The 17521-nt window shown below is 23.8% G+C and overlaps 2 protein-coding genes across 5 annotated transcripts in view; one reads left to right on the forward strand and one right to left on the reverse strand.

Moving 5' to 3' along the window:
* The window catches only part of LOC122509903 (probable beta-hexosaminidase fdl), a 96893-nt gene that overhangs the window by 43210 nt on the left and 36162 nt on the right, over positions 1–17521 (forward strand). The window lies entirely within an intron of this gene.
* LOC122509911 overlaps positions 1–17521 on the reverse strand; it is a 195987-nt gene that overhangs the window by 17268 nt on the left and 161198 nt on the right. The window contains exon 1 of one of the 2 annotated variants that reach the window (XM_043624235.1): positions 10071–10463. The exons of the other annotated variant lie outside the window; for it this stretch is intronic. The gene's annotated coding sequence lies outside the window, so the exon portion shown is untranslated. Of the gene's footprint in view, positions 1–10070; positions 10464–17521 lie in introns of those variants that run through there. 2 annotated transcript variants of the gene reach the window in all.

Genomic DNA, 17521 nt, shown 5'->3' on the forward strand with positions numbered 1-17521 from the left:
TTTAGTTTCTATTTTATTTTTCTCTGATTTCAAGATGAAATTTTCAACCTTTTTTCTAATTATTTTCACAAAGAATTTTGACTTTTTTTTTATTTAAATAGGAAATAATTTGAATTTTTTTTGTCTGAGAAAAATTTGTCAAAACAAAAGAGAAACAACCCGTGTGGAAAAATTTTAGGGCGCTGACCAAGCGCTTAATAGACTGTCTAACGTCTTTCTAGACCCAGGGCAGACGGTCTTGTCGAGCGGCTGTTCAGAATTGAAACGAAACTTCCACGCTATCGTCTAGAATAGACCAGCGTTTCTGGTCTGATCAGCAGTGCTAGTAAATTCTAATCTACGTCTATTCAAAATTTCTCATTATATGTTATGACAACTATTCTTAGAATAATAAAACTTAATTATATTTGAAATAATTTTAATGACTTTCTTTTATATAAAAAGTATTAAAAAATATTTTAACTTTCTGTATTTTTCACTTCAACTTTCTTTAAGCGTAAGGCTTTGTGTCCCTCCCAATCTTTGGCATTGGAGATAGTAGTCTTTTTGTAAAATAAAATTTACTGCAAATCAAAACAGCCGGATGAAACTATCAGTCGTACTCAGCACCAATCTTTAGGCGTCAACCACTAATTAATGAAATTAATAAATAAAAACTTACTAAATTTGCTATTTAGTGGATATTGATTCTCAAATAACAATACTCGATGGTTTTTTAAATCATTAAGTATTACAAAATTTGAAGGAGAGGCATATTGGTAGATGACGCCTAAACATTGATGCTGAGTACGACTGCTAGCTTCAGCCGACTAATCAAAACACATAGATACACATCAAAATCTATTTTTTTCAGTGCACATTTAAAATTAAATTATACAGAAAACAACAACAACATAGCACATTATTATTCACGTAAAACAGAAACCACAACAAATACTATAATTCACAAACAAAATGCATCACACACTGACTGATCTAACGACGCCAAACGACGCGACGCCATTAGGCGCCATGTTACTTAACAGCTGGGCATTCATCGACGCATGCGCATATAACATCCTAGACCAAATCTAGACGGTCTTAATAACACCGTACTAGACGGACATATTTGACTTAGATTTTTTCTAATAAGCCAATCTGTTAAGTCACTGATTCGGGACTTGATGGACCGTCTAGAATTAGACGGACTTGATGATTGCTAATCGGGAAATCATTGGACTCTAGACTGCCACAATATTTTTCCACACGGGAATTTGAAAGGAAATGTTTCAGAAAAATCTAAAGAGTAAAAAGTCGTGTGAAAGAAATGTGAACCGAATTTCTTTCCACTTTTCCCTTGCGATGGTCATTTTCTTTTGTCCAATTCGATACTTCATTAAAGCTAATTAAGTGTCACGTCAAATGTAATTTATTTAATTATTGTTGTCCACTGCGTGCTGTTGCTACTTGCTCTCCAAGTTTAATAGCCTTGCTTCTTTGTGCGCAATTCACACTCACTTGCATTCAAATCAACGTCTAATGAAATATTCTAACGAAATGGAAAAAATTTTTTATTTCGTTTTTCTGCAAAAAAAAAGAAAAGAAAAAAAATGTGTTTCCTTCTTTGTTAAAGGAAACGTTTTTTTTTTTAGTGCAATAAATAAAGGAATTAAATTTAATTTCACTTTCAACAATATACAATATAAAACCACTTTATTAATTTTTTTTCTTCTTCTTCTTTTTGGAGGCAAATTATTATAAGCTACTTAGCATTTTGCCTCGAATAACTTATAACATCAAAACGCTTCTCCAAAGTAGATATCTTCAATAACTTTAAGTTTCCCTAAGCAGATTTTAGTTCGTGTTTTACATTTAAATATTTGTGTTTTGTTTATAAAATCTTAAAGTGCTTTTTAGTTGGAGAATTTTTCTTTTCTAATTTACATTTTTGATGGGGGTTTTTATTTTTGTTTCATATTCCATTTTAGTTCGTTTTCTCCATTTTATTTTGTTTTCTTATATTTTTCTTTGTTTTCTTCTATTTTTTGTTTTCTTTCTTCTATTTTTGTTTGTTTTTTCTATTTGATTTTTTTCTTATATTTTTCTTTGGTTTCTTCTATTTTTTGTTGTTTTCTTCTATTTTTGTTTGCTTTTTTCTATTTTGTTTTCTTTCTTCTATTTTTTTTATTGTTTTCTATTTGATTTTTTTCTTCTATTTTTATTTGTATTTTTCTATTTTTGTTTGTTTTCTTCTATTTTTGGTTGTTTTCTTCTATTTTTGGTTGTTTTATTTCATCTCTTTTCCACTTTACTTTGTTTCTCCAATTATTTAAAAATTGATGCGCTCTTTAATTTTTAAATTCGACCCATTTAATTTATTTAGAAACAAGCGCACTCAACTGTTTGGAAAAGTTTTCGGAAAACTTTTAATTTACAACAAACTTTTCTCAATTTTCGTATTTTCTGTCAAATTATGCACCAAACGTTCACCGCACAGTTGAACATTGATTTAAATTAGCGACTCTGACTTTTCGACTAAATTTAAATAAAATAAAATTTTTACTATTTCTTCATTTTATAAAGTTGATTTATTAAAAAAGTTAGACACACGTAAAATTTTATTCGACATTCTTTAAATTTCAAATAGGTTTACAATTTTAAATTTACAATTTTAAAAATTCTAAGTAAATATTTTATTTCTAAATATTAAAACAAAAATAAATATTTTTATTGTTAAGTTTTAAAAAAATAGGTAAAAATAAATATTTTACTTTTTTATTTGCAAAAAATTGTTCAACCGAAAAAAAATGATAGAAATTTAGAAAAAAAATTTATTTTTATTGGTGAAAATGAAAATTTATTTTTCAAAATTTAGTTTTGAAAAAATTTTCTTAATTTTCTTCTCTTGTTTCTGAATTCATAGAAACTGGACACGCAGCTGTACATTTTGTGATGGGAATAAATATACTGTATATATACACGTATAAATCGATTTGAAACTTGTTACATTTTACTTCGCTTCAATAGCACGCATGACAGTCAAAGTAATTGTTTCTTTTTTTCTCTCGAGTGCAACAGACTCTTGGATAATGAGAAAAGTTGTATTTCTCTGCACAACTACATTTTCAAACCCCAGGTCGAAATTCACTTAACATTATATTTGTTTGGTAGTTATGTTCTGTTTATTGCAACATAATCTTGTTTCGCGTTCAATTCTACAATGCTAATTATCTTTTTGCACCGCTTCCAATATTCGTATTTACGAATTTCCGCTTATCGCTGTGTTTTTTCACATTTTTTTTCCTTTTTAAAAATTTCTCTCTTTGATTTTTCATAAATTTATTATTTTTTTTTTTAGAATTTTTCTGCGGAAAATTTTTTTTTGGAACAAATTTTTTTAGAATTGTCTGTAAAAAATAAGAAAACACGTATTTTTTTATTTTTTTATTCGATAAAAATTGTAAAAGTTGGGATTTTTTTAAATTCAACTTCTTCAGGAGCCGAAGATTTTTGAAACACGTTTTTAATACTTCTAGGAGATAAAAAAGATCTTCTACAGAAACTTAATCGTTTTTTCTCAAAATTTTTAGACATTCAATAAAGAATTACGTAAATACAACGAAAGTATCGAAAAAAATCGAAATTTATTCAAAAATCTGACTTTTCTCAAAACCAAAATATTCGAATTTTTTTTAAAGTTACTAAATTTAAGAAATTTTTTTCTCTTCAGTCGAAGAATTCCTTAAAACGGTAAAAGAATTTCTAAATTAATAGTTACTCAAAAAAAAAATTTCGAAAATCAATCACTTCGGTTTTGAGAAAGAAAAGTCACATTTTCGAATTAATTTCACTTTTTTTATACTTTCCTTCTAGATACGTAATTTTTTATTGAAGAACTCAAAACTTTGAGAAAAAAACGACTAAATTTCGTGTAGTAAATTTTTTATTTAAAAAAAAACCTGTTTCTAAATTTTTCGGCTTCTTTAGAAATTGAATTTAAAAAAATCACAACTTCCACAATTTTCATTTAATAAGAAACTAAAAAAATACCTGTTTTCTTATTTTTCACAAATAATTCGAAAAAATTTGTTCTAAACAAAAAAAAATTTTAATAAAAATTTCTCCTAAAATGACCCATTTACACTTGTCATAAAATTTTTTTTTATTTCTTTTCTGTTTTGTTTTTTTTAAATCAAATTAAATTGAATAATTTATGAAATAATGAATTAACCAAATTGTAAATTAAAATTGAAAATTCAAAATGAAATTGAAATTAAATAAAAAAATTAGTAATAAAAAAAATTAAAGAAAACAAATTTTTTTTATATTAAATATAAATTGCCTTCGAGACAATAATTCGAGTATTTAATTTTTTATTTAAATCAAAAAAAATAATTAGCGTTAAACAAAAGTGTACTCTATTCAGGAGATATTTCGATCAACTCGAAGAAACATCTAATCGAGTGAATTTTATAATGACAATAAGGGGGTGAGCATTGGAGTGTTTTAAATGAAAATAAAAGTAAATTTACCGAATTTGCAAGTCACAATCACAATAGAGCAGTGTAAATGACGTTGAAATTATTCGACCGTTTGCGTCTTGGCCTTGGTCTCTATTTTATTAATAAATGAAAAAAAAGTAGTTTACCCCGATTAGTTGCGGTTGGTACACGTAGTATCGCGAACTTGTACGTATATACCCTGGACTTTAAAGTGTCTCATATTTTTTACCATCTTTTTTTTTTTTTTTTTTTTTCTTTTACATTTGCTCTCCAATTCTTTTTCGTGCGTCCACTATCATTTAAATGCATTGTTTTTTATCGTAACGGATAAATTTCGCTTGTAAAATATTGTTTATGTCTGCTTATCGTTTAACAATCTCAACGATGCGATCTCGTACCATCAAAAGGTATTTTCCCCTTTTTCTCCTTCTTGTTCAATAATCTTTCCAAAAGCGGTTGAATTTAAATTTTTATTCATGATTTCCAAATTGTAAAACAAAAAAAAAAAAATTGTTTTTGCGAAATTAGTTTCAGAAGTAAAAATATTTTTCCCGAAAGGAAAAAATTATATTCAAAAATAAAAATATTCTTTATGAAAGAAAAAATTTTGTTTGCAAAGCAAAAATATTTTTTTTCGAAAGGAGAAAATTATTTTCAAAAGTAAAAATATTCTATTCTAATGAAAAATTTTTTTTGCAAAGTAGGAGAATTATTTTTCAAACTAAAAATATTTATTTCAAAAGGAAAAGAGATTTTCAAGTTTGTATAGAAATTGAGCATTAGAAACACGATATGGAAAGGCGAGAAGATTTTTATAACGAGGATTTATTTTACGAAAATATTGGCCAACACTGAAAGCCTTGATGAATGTAAACACTGATACAGGAGATGTTTGGATATCAAAAAGAAACTATAAATACAAAAAAAAGAGAAGAAGTAAAAAAAAGAAAATTGCTAGGTTTTGACAAATTTCCCTAGGAAAAAAAAATAAAAAAAAACAAATGTTCAATAGGAAATCGATACTGCTTTTCCAGCTATTGCACTCCTTATGATTTTCCGCAGACGAAATTGTGTTTCTCATACATATTTATCTGTTCCAATTAGATTTTTTTATCAATCTCTCTTTCTCTCTCTCTCTCCTTCTGGCGTATAATGGATGCAAGAATACCATGCTTCCTGAAACTCTCATTTTTTTCTCTTCTTTTTATGCCATTCGCTCTTTTCCGTCAACTATTTTTCAGTATTTTAACGTATTCAGCAACATATATTGCTGTTGATCGTTCATTTGCATAAAATCTGTCTTTTGTTTACGTAAAAACAGAGATTCTTTTTTTTTTTTTTTTGACCGAAAAAAACCCATTTTCAAATGTCGAAATAAGTTGTTGTTTATAATGTGAATGTACAATTGTAACAAAAGGGAAAATTTCACAATGAAGTTTTATATTGAGTTACTCTTTGATTATTATAATGTTTAATTATTTCCAAAGAAATATTTTATTTAAATTAAATATTATTAATTTTAGTTAATTGAAAGTATATTTGATTCTGAGTCTACTAAATTATTTTTTGTTTTAAATATAAATTTTATTCGACAGAAATAAAATTCTATTTTTACAAATAACATTGGAACAAAATAAATTTGATTTTGAAACCAAAAAAAAATTAATTTGAACCAAATAAAATCCCTTGAAATCAAATAGAATTCCTTGGAGCCAAATAAAATACATTGGAACCAAATAAAACTAATTTGAACCAAATAAAATTTCTTGGTACCAAAAAAAAAATCAATTTGAACCAAATAAAATTCACTAGAACCAAATAAAATCAATTTGGTCCAAATAAAATTCGTTGGATTCGAATAAAATTCCTTGAAATTAAATAGAATTCCTTGAAATCAAATTAAATTCATTGGAATTAAAAGAAATTAATTTGAACCAAATAAAATCCATTAAAATCGAATAGAATTCCTTGGAGTTAAATAAAATTCATTGGAACCAAATAAAACTAATTTGAACCAAATAAAATTTCTTGGTACCAAAAAAAAATCAATTTGAACCAAATAAAATTCACTAGAATCAAATAAAACAAATTTGGCCCAAATAAAATTCGTTTGAATCGAATAGAATTCCTTGAAATTAAATAAAATTCATTGGAACCAAATAAAATTCCTTGAATTCAAATAGAGTTTTTTCTTGGAACCAAATAAAATTCACTGGAACCAAATAAAATCAATTTGGACCAAATAAAATTCTATGGAATCAAATAAAATTCCTTTAAATTAAATAGAATTCCTTGGAACCAAATAAAACTTTTCTGAACCAAAAAAAATTTTTTGGAATCAAATAAAATTAATTTGAACCAATTGAAAAAGTTTGGTAGGCTCTGAATGAAAAATATTTTTTTTTAAATCTATAATCTTTCATTATTATCTTTAATTATAATTTTTTACCATTTATTACATTCGAATAAAAAACGCAAACTACATTTTGAAATAAACAAAAATGAATATTTTTTTTGTAAAATAAGTAAAAAATCATATTTGATAAGGATTCATGAAATCAATACTTGTTTTATTACCGAAGTACAACAACATACATATTTTATATCAATAAAATAACTTTTTTAAGTCTTTGCGAACAAATTGCACTGAACGGAAAAAAAAGAAAACGGATATGAAAATAAAAACCATTAATGAAAAATTCACTTCATTCGCTAATTTTCTTTTTTCAGTTCTAACGAGCAAAAAGTTTGTTACAATCAAGTAATTGATTACTTGAGAATTATCGAGTGAATATTCACCTAAGACAAAGAATTTTTATTTAAAGCATAAATAAATTCTATTCGAATCAATAATAAAAATATTCTTCTTTGTATCAAATTGAAAATCATTATTTACACTAAATAGAATAAATATTAAAGATTTATTACAAATAAATGTTTGGTACAAATAAAAAAATGATGTAAATAAACTTTTGGTATACAAATAAAAAAAAAATGATAGAAACAAATATTTGGTACAAATAAAAACTTGATGCAAATAAATACTTGGTACAAATAAATACCTACTCGATACAAATAAAAACTTGATGCTAATAAACACTTGATACAAATAAATACTTGATACTAATAAATATTTGTCCCAAATAAAAATTTGATACAAATAAGTGTTATTTGGTATAGAAATAAAAATTTAATTTAAATTAAAATTTACTTGATAAAAAAAAAATATTTCTTTACTGAACTGGTTGAATAATTCACAAACAGGCAAATGTTTTATTAGAATCAAATAAAATTTGAGTTAAATAAAAGTATATATTTGTTTTGCTGACCACTAACCTATTTATTTGTTGCAAGTAAAGAATTTATTTGACACAAATAAAATGCTTTTTGGCTGCGATAAATTTTTTATCTAAATGTTAAACTAAATTTATTTGATACAAATAAATAAGTTAGTGAACTCTGTGAGAAATATATTTTCTTTCTTCGTGTACTATTTGAACTTTATACACTTTTTGCAGTACAAAAATTTATATTCTGTAGTCGTATTTTTTCTAGTTACGTCAATTTTCATAGTATTAAAAATTGACTTATTTTTATTGCTGTTTTATTTTAGTAATGTATTTTCCTAATTCTTTTAGTCATGACTTTAGTATTGTATTTTTTATTTAGTAGTTTTACTTTTTTAGTTATAAATCGATTTTTTGTTTAGTAGTTTCACTTTTTTAGAATTAGAAATCAATTTTTTGTTTAGTAGTTTAAATGTTTGTGTAAATTTTTTTTAATAGTAGTGAAAAACTTTTGTTTAATAGTGTTTTAATTAGATTATTAATTAGAAGATAATTTTTGAGTTTAGTAGTGTGTAACATTTTTTTTTGATGATTTTCTTTTAATTCAGTAGTGTTAATTTTTGTTCAGAAATAAATTTTTTAGTAGTGACAATTTGTATTCACAAGTATATTTTTTATTAGAATTTACTTTTTTATTTAGTAGTGTAAAATATTGATTAAAGTGAAATGTTTTGTTTAATAGTGAAATTTTTTGTTTAGTAGTGTAAATTTGTTAATAGCAGACAATTTTTTTCGTTCAGTTGTGTATCTTTTTTGGTCAAAAGAATATTTTTTCACTTGTTTAAATTTTTATTTAGGAGTAAATTTTTGTTTAGTATTTAATTTTGTTTAGTATTTATTTATTTACAATACTATTTATTTACAATACTATTTATTTACTATACTATTCATTTACTATACTATTTATTTACTATTAACTTTTTACAAGTGTAAATTTTTGTTTAAAAGTTAGTTTTTTTTCTTTAATAGTGAAATTTTTTATTTGTCAGTTAATTTTTTGTTAAGTAGTGTAAATTTTTATTCACAAGTATATTTTTGAATAGAATTTACATTTTTACTTAGTAGTGTAAATTATTGATTAAAATTTAACGTTTAGTTTAACAGTGGAATTTTTTTTTATTAGTGTAAATTTGTTAATAGCAGGCATTTTTTTTGGTTCAGTAGTGTATATTTTTTGTTCAAAAGAACATTTTTTCAGTAGTTTAAATTTTTATTTAGGAGTAAATTTTTCTTTAGTATTTAATTTTATTTACTATTTATTTATTTACTATACTTTTTATTTAGTATATTTTTATATACTATTTACTAGTGTAAATTTTTGTTTAAAAGTTAGTTTTCTTTGTTTAATAGTGAAATTTTTTGTTTATTACTTAATTTTTTGTTTAGTAGTGTAAGTTTTTGTTTAGAAATGTAAATTTTTGATCAGAAGATAATTGTTTTTGTTCATAAGTGTCAATTTTTGTTTAAAAATTGGTTTTTGTTGTTTAATATAGTAAAATTTTTTGTTTATAAATTAATTCTTTGTTTAGTAGTGAACAAATTTTTCATTGAACCTAATTGTTTTTGTTCATTAGTGTAAAGTTTCCTTTAAAAATAGATATTTATTGTTTAATAGTAAATTTTTTTGGTTATAAGTTACTTTTTTGTTTAGTAGTGAAATTTTTTGATCATCAGTTAATTTTTTGTTCAGTAGTGTAATTTTTAATTAGAAGCTAATTGTTTTGGCTCGTTAGTGTTACTGTTAGTTACATAAAAGTTGATTTTTATTGTTTAATACTGAAATTTTTTGTTTAGTAGTATAAATTTTTGTATAGCAAATAATTTGTTTGGTTCATAAGAGGAAAGTTTTGTCTAGAAGTTGGTTTTTATTATTCAGTAGTGAAATTTTTTTGTTTATAAGTCAATTTTTTGTTAAGTAGTGTAGCTTTTTAAATAACAGTTAATTATTTTGTAACTTTTTTGTTTAGTAGTGTAAATTTTTTTATTAGGATTTAATTTTTTTGGTTCAGTAATTTTTTTTTGTTCAGAAGTAAATTTTTATTGTTTAGAACTTGTTTTACTTTCTTTGCCAGAGAATTTTTTTTTTTGTTGAATAGTATTCAATTCAGCACTATTTTGAAATACACTTGCATCTCGATTAGTTTGACCCACTAGTGTCCCACTATCAGAGGTTTACACCAAACAAAAAAATAAATTTTCCTTACAAAACTAAAACGAAATTGAAAAATAAAAATAAACTTACCTGTCAACAACGATTTTCTCCGTATTAACGAAAAAAAAAAAATTGAACATCAACACTTATTTAATGGCATCCCACAAAAAAAATTCCACACTCTTTAAAAAATTGTCACTGTGAAATTCACGTGTCACAGTATTCAGCAGCGTGGTGCAGTGAAATCATGATTCGATTCGATTTTCTTGTTTATTTTCTGACAACTGCGATATGATGTTCACCCCATATTTCGGGGGGGAATAGTCGTTCATTTCTTCGGCAAAGACTTTGAAAAGGGGAAAAATAGTGTGATGGGTCAGGAAGGAGGGAAGGACAACCTGTGTGAGCTTGATACCGTATCGCTAGAGACTGTGGTCATTGCGCGTTGCTTGGCTACACTCGACATGACTACAGACTACCAACCAACGAATCTACCAACCAACCACCCCCCCCCCTCCCCCCTCTCACCCCCTAACTCCCCCATTTCCTGCTAACAGGACTTGCGTCATGGTTTCAAACCGCCTTACCTAACACCCCTTCTCTTTCAACCACCTTTAGCATATTCACCCATTCCGTCTATTACTTCAATTATAATCGTCATTTACTCAATTTTCTCTACTTCTCTCACTCTCTCCCAGCGACGAAAAGGGAAGTTCAATTTATTTCCTCCTGTTTCTTGGCCCTTCAACATACAGGATATGATCTCTCTGAAATCTCAAGTTGCTTCTTCGAAGACTGGAATTTTCGATTAGCTCTCAACGACTAATAATGACCTTCTAATAGTATCTAGGAAAGCATGCTAATGATTGTGGGAATGAGGTGTGGTAGGAATTTCAGTTAGAAGCGAGAGCTTTCTTGGTTAAGGATCCTTTATGATCTGCTTTCAAATTGAGGAGACGTACTAAACGTTTAATGTTGCTTTGGTCCACTTCATCTACGGTCATGATTGTCCTTTGGAATTTATATCGAGATTAATTGTCATCCTTTCACAGTATACGTATATAGATAGTAGACACAAAAGAAAAACCTGGTAAATTTTACTCCTTTTTTTTTACTATTTCTTGTAGTTTCAGAAGACGCCATTAACTAAATTTACTAAAATGCAGTAGTATTTTTTACATATTAAAATTAACTATTAAAAATGTTATTTTAATTATTTGTAGTCAGTCATTAATTCATGGTTGCCACAGGTCAGGGAATTCAGGGAAAAGTAGTCAGTGATTTCTATTAAAAGTACTGGAAAAAATTAAATTTTCAGAATTCATAAGAAAATTTCTGAATTTTTTGTGTCCTTTTTTTTGCCTTATTAACTATGAAATTGACAAGAATGCTAATACAAAACCTTCAACATTTTTTCTAATTCTGACAGTAATTTCATTTTAATTAACTTAATTCTTGAAGAACTATCATAAAATTATTACAACTTATAAATTATGTACAGTGCTGACAGCACTGTAAAAAGAAAAGTACGAATTTAGTACCAATTTTGGTATCAAATCGTAATTTATTTTAATTTTAATACCGAAATCAGCTCTAATTTAGAACCTTTTTTTTACAGTGAGATGATTAAAACGACAAATTTTCAAACTTCTCTTATTTATCTTCAGAAATCTTTAAAACTAATCAAAAAAATTTCTTCAGATTTTGGTTATAATTTTTTCTAAAATATGATAAATGAAATTAAATTTCACAAAAAATATTAAAGAAATAAATTATTATTGTTGTGTTTGAATCTGTTCGCAGTTTAAAGTTAGTTTTTGTTTGCTTCTCAACTTTTTTGATAAATTTTCTTTTTCAATGTTTTGAATTTTAAAAATTAATGCACTGAAAATTACTAAATTTTTGCAAAGTTTTTATCAAAAAATTTGAAAATAATTAAAGTCATTTGATGAATTTTATCAAAATTTTTTTCAAATAATTATTGAATTCTTTCGAGAAAATTTAAATAAAATTGTATTAAAAATAATATAGAATTCTCGCAAAAAATATGATTTATAAAAAGAATCGAATTCATCCAAAGAATGTTATTAAAATTATTGAAAATAATTTAATTATTAATAAGAATTTTATTTAAAAATTTCTAAAATAATTGAATCTTTTCGTGAAATTTTATTAAAATTGTTTTGAAAATAATTGAATTCCTGCGATGAATTTGACTGTTTATAAAAATAATTGAAATCTTCCAAAGAATGTTTTATTAAAATTTTTGAAATAACTTAATTCTTATCTAAAAATTTTGTTAAATAATTTAATTCTTGCGAAAAATGTTATTAACATTTTTGAAAACAATAAACAAGAATAATTAATTATGTAGTTAAAAGATGAATTTTTAAAATTTTGAATCTCAAATTATTGCAAAATTAATGTTTATTAATTTTTAATGGATTTAAAATTTTAAATAGGAATTTTAAGAACAACTGATTTTTTAATAAAATTCGACACAAGAATTCAATTATTTTCATTTTCCATGATGTATTCCTAAAAATAAAGCAAAAATAAAACGAAATAAATAGAATTATATAAAAATATCAAAAAACAGGTCTTTTTATTTTATTATTATAGATAAAAATTGTGAATGTCGAGTATTTTTGTAAATTCAACTTCTTCAGAAGCCCACGATTTTTGAAACACGTTTTTCTCTAATAATACTAATAGGAGATAAAAAAATTGACAACATGAGATTGAAATTAATTCTAAAACGTGACTTTTCTAAAAAAAAAAAAAAAAAAAAAATTGGTAGTAATGGTTTATATTCTATATTTCTAAAAATAAAGCAAAGGAAATGAATATGAATGTCATGATAAAAAAGGTTGTATTTATAAATTAAAACTCTATAAGCACAAGTAAAAAATTGCAAAATACATTTTAACACCAAAAAAACACCACTTTCGTCTAAAGGGAACAAAATTCCTAAAATATTAGTGATTTAATGAAAGAAAAAAAATTTTTCATAATCGATCACTTTGTTTTGAGAAAAGTCACATTTTCGAATTTAATTTCAATTTTTTAGTTACTTTCGTTGCAGATACGTAATTTTTTATTAAATATCTAAACACTTTGAGAAAAAATGAACAAATTTCATGTAGTAAATTTTTTATCTCTTATTAGTATTGGAGAAAAACGTCTTTTAAAAATCCTCGGCTTCGGAAGAAGTTTAATTTAAAAAATCTCAACTTTCACAATTTTCATTCAATAAGAAACTGAAAAACTAAGTATTTTCTTATTCTTTATAAACAATTCGAAAAAATTCTTTTCAGACAAAAGAAATTTTTAATGAAAATTCCACCTGAAATGCCCCATATACAGTTCTTTTTATTACTTACGAAAAAATCATTTATTTTCTAAATTATATTAAATTTTTTCCTCTTTAAAGCTTTTATTGTTAGAAAAAAAATAAAATCTCCCTTAACACCTCCATCCGTCGCATCTTTTTTTTTAAAGCCAACTTTTTTAAAATTTTCCTAAAATTCGTGGTAATTTACCCGAAATGACCCTTTGTAAAAATATTTCTCATATTTTAAGAACTTTATTTACGGAAAATTATTATAAGAAGCTCCTTTTCTCTGTTAATAAACTCGTCCAACATTTACAATCGCGAAACAGAAAAGGTGTCATCCAGTGGAAAAAAATAGATTTTCCACGTTTATTATAAATATTTAAAAAAGTTTCTTTTAGAAAAAAAAGAGGGAAAAAAAAATTCGAATGTATTGCTTTATTGAAACTCGATAAAGAAATATTATTATTGTTCCGACTGTTAGGTGATATTTACACATGTGTACCATTGTAGGCTGTGTATATACACACAAAGTGCATAATGATCTGCCAAAAACTCAATATTTCATATGCATTGCCTAAAGTAGTTCGGCATTTTATAGACGTAGGCATTCTATAGAATAACTAAATTGCAATTCGGGTTTATATTCTTTGCACACATGTGTGCACACATATATATATATGTATATCTGTTTTGTTAGACAGTAGCGTGCATAATTATTCTGAGGCCACCCATTTTTTTTATTACAAGCAAAAAATAATCGTTTAGTTGCTTTTTTAAAATTTATTAACTATCATATTTTTTTCTCCACTACGACATTTAACGGCTATTAAAAAAAAACACCGAGCGGAAAAAAAATTCTAGCAAAAAGTGATAAGATTTTTTCTACAAAAAAAGAGAATTTTTTTTTCTTTTTTAAAATTAGTTCAAACATATTTGAAAATTTAATGTTTTTGTTATTATCATAAATATAATATAGAAATATAAATATAATATAATCTGAAAACGTAACAACTTTAATAAAAATCGAATAGGGTTTTTTTTTTATTTTTCGTATGTAATTCGAAAAAAATTGTTCCAAACCAAAAAAAAATTTTAATGAAAATTTCGCCTGGAATGCCCCAAATTTCGGCTTCTGAAGAAGTTGAATTTCAAAATGTCACAATTTTCATACAGTAAAAAAATAAAAAATAGTTGTTTTTTATATTTTTTGTATACAATTCGAAAAAAATTGTTCCAACCAAAAAAAAATGTCAATGAACATTTCTCCTGGAATGCCCCCAATTTCGGCTTCTGAAGAAGTTGAATTTAAAAATGTCACAGATTTCACAATTTTCATCCAATAAAAAAATAAAAAATAGTTGTTTTTATATTTTTTGTATACAATTCGAAATAAATTGTTCAAACCAAAAATAAATTTTCAATGAAAATTTCTCCTGGAATACCCCAATTAAGAAAGTATTAAAAAGTTATCAAAAAATCTAAATTTAGAGTTTACAATTCGAGAATAATAAAATTTACTCTGAAAACTGTAAAAATTGCCGGAGAATTGTAGAAAAATTCCAGACATTTTATACTTTTTTTTAAAAAAAAAAAGTTTTTTCTTATTTACTAATAAAAGTCTCAATGAGAAAAAAAATTTACTATAATTTAGAAAATAAACGATTTTTTCCCGAGTAATTAAACAAAGAGCATATAAAAAGTCTGGAAAAAAATAAAAACTACAAAAAAAATAGCCTCTATAATCCGTAATTTCCTGCCAAAATTAACAAAATTAAGAAATAAAATTTATCTAAACAACTTCACTTTTGTTCAATTATATTATGTTTCCATTTTGCCTGAAAACAAAAGAAAGTACGTATTCCACTTTTAATTACAAAAAAAAAAAAAAACAAAACACAAGGAGTCGAGGAAAACTAGTTCATATCTGTTTTTTTTCTCTTTGTAATTATACATTTTACCCTTGAAATTTTTGGCTCTATATAGACAAAAGTTACATATAATATCTTTTGTGCCTCTTTTGTGTGTTAATTATTTTTATACATTTCTTTTGGCAAATTTTTTTGATCTACCTTTTACTAAATAAGAGATTATGAAACTACACAAGTTTCAAACATTATTTTCACAGAAACTGTATATCTCTTAAATGAATCTTTTTATTGAAGTATCTATATATATAAATATATATAAATATACTCTCGGTTAAGAAAGTTTCTTGCAATCAGTTAAATTAACTGTTTATTCGAAACAGTTGTTTCTTTAGAGAAGAAGCATTTAAAAAACATTTTACTAAATAAATATAATAACTCGAGAGTTTATTGATAAAAATTAAATTACTCGGTTGAATGAACTAAATCTTTAAGCGCCATACAACTTTTTTTTTGCATCCAATCAAAAACTATTATTTCTCGATTCATGAGAAAATAATATTATATTCTCTTTATTCTTTTAAAAAAGTATCGTAATACTATATACACTGCAGAGAAAATTTATGTTTTTAGAATTTTAAATTAACTTTACAAATTAAATTACGAACTTCAATTTTATTACTTTATTTTATTTTTTAATTACTTGAAAAATTGTCGAATTAACAAATTAGAATTTTACTAATTTTAAAATTCGAACACATTTAAAAAGAAAAATTACCAAAAAAATAAAGAAAGAAAAAAATTAACTTACAACGATTATTAATGTAAATTATTATTATTATTATTATTATTATTATTATTATCAAAATTTAAAAAATTCCATTATTAAGTAGAATAATAAATTATTATTATTGTGTATATTTTCAAATATTTAAATATAATTCTTCGTAAGAATTCAATTATTTTTATAAATAGTAAAACTTTTGCAAAAATTCAATTATTTTCTAAAATTTTAGTACCTAGATCCTTCGAAACAATTCATTTTTTTAAATACAATTTCACGAATAAATCCAATTATTTTCTAAAATTTTAATGAATCCATTGAAACAATTCAATTATTTTTTTTAAATAGTAAAGTCTTTACAAAAATTGAATTATTTTCTAAAATTTTAGTAGATTTTTCGAAACAGTTCAATTTTCTTTAATTTTTTTTAAATACAATTTCACGAATAAATTCAATTATTTAATTGAAAATTTTAATAAATCTGTTGAAACAATTTTAATAATTTTTTTATGTAGTGAAATTCATCTCAAGAATTCAATTACTTTTATAAATAGTAAAACTTTTTTCAAAAATTCAATTATTTTTTATAAATAATAAAACTTTTCGCAAAAATTCAATTATTTTTCTAAATAGTAAAACTTTTTGCAAAAATTCAATTATTTTCTAAAATTTTAGTAGATTTTTCGAAACAGTTCAATTTTCTTTAATTTTTTTTAAATACAATTTCACGAATAAATTCAATTATTTAATTAAAAATTTTAATAAATCTGTTGAAACAATTTTAAAATAATTTTTTTATGTAGTGAAATTCATCTCAAGAATTCAAGTATTTTTATAAATAGTAAAACTTTTTTGAAAAATTCAATTATTTTTTATAAATAGTAAAACTTTTCGCAAAAATTCAATTATTTTTCTAAATAGTAAAACTTTTTGCAAAAATTCAATTATTTTCTAAAATTTTAGTAGATTCTTCGAAACAATTCAATTTTCTTTCATTTTTTAAAAATACAATTTCACGAATAAATTCAATTATTATCAATAAAATTTAATTTTTTTTCTTTATTCGTTATAACATTTTTTAAAGAATTCAATTATTTTTATAAATACAGTAGAATTCCTTGCAAACATTCGATTTACTTCAATAAATACAATTTTAATAAAATTTCATGAAAGAATTCAATTTTATTTTAATTTTTAATATTTATCGAAAAAATTCAATTTTTTAAAAATTTTGAATATGATTTCACGAAAGAATTTAATTACTTAAAAAAATTATAATAAATCCGTTGAAACAATTTCAATTATTTTTTTAAGTAATACAATTCATCGCAAGAATTAAATTATTTTTATAAATAAATAAATTCTTCTCAGGAATTCAATTATTTTCAATATACAATTTTAGTAAACTTTTAGTAAACTTCAATAGTCAAATATTTAATAATAGGTAATTATTAATAGACACGATTATTTTCAGAAATTGATAAAAATTCTTTGTTTAATTCAATTATTTTCTAAATTTTCAATTAAAATTATTCAAAAAAGTATAGTTTAAAAA

Source organism: Leptopilina heterotoma, unplaced genomic scaffold (assembly GCF_015476425.1).
Source record: "Leptopilina heterotoma isolate Lh14 unplaced genomic scaffold, ASM1547642v1 Lhet_64, whole genome shotgun sequence".
NCBI lineage: Eukaryota > Metazoa > Arthropoda > Insecta > Hymenoptera > Figitidae > Leptopilina > Leptopilina heterotoma.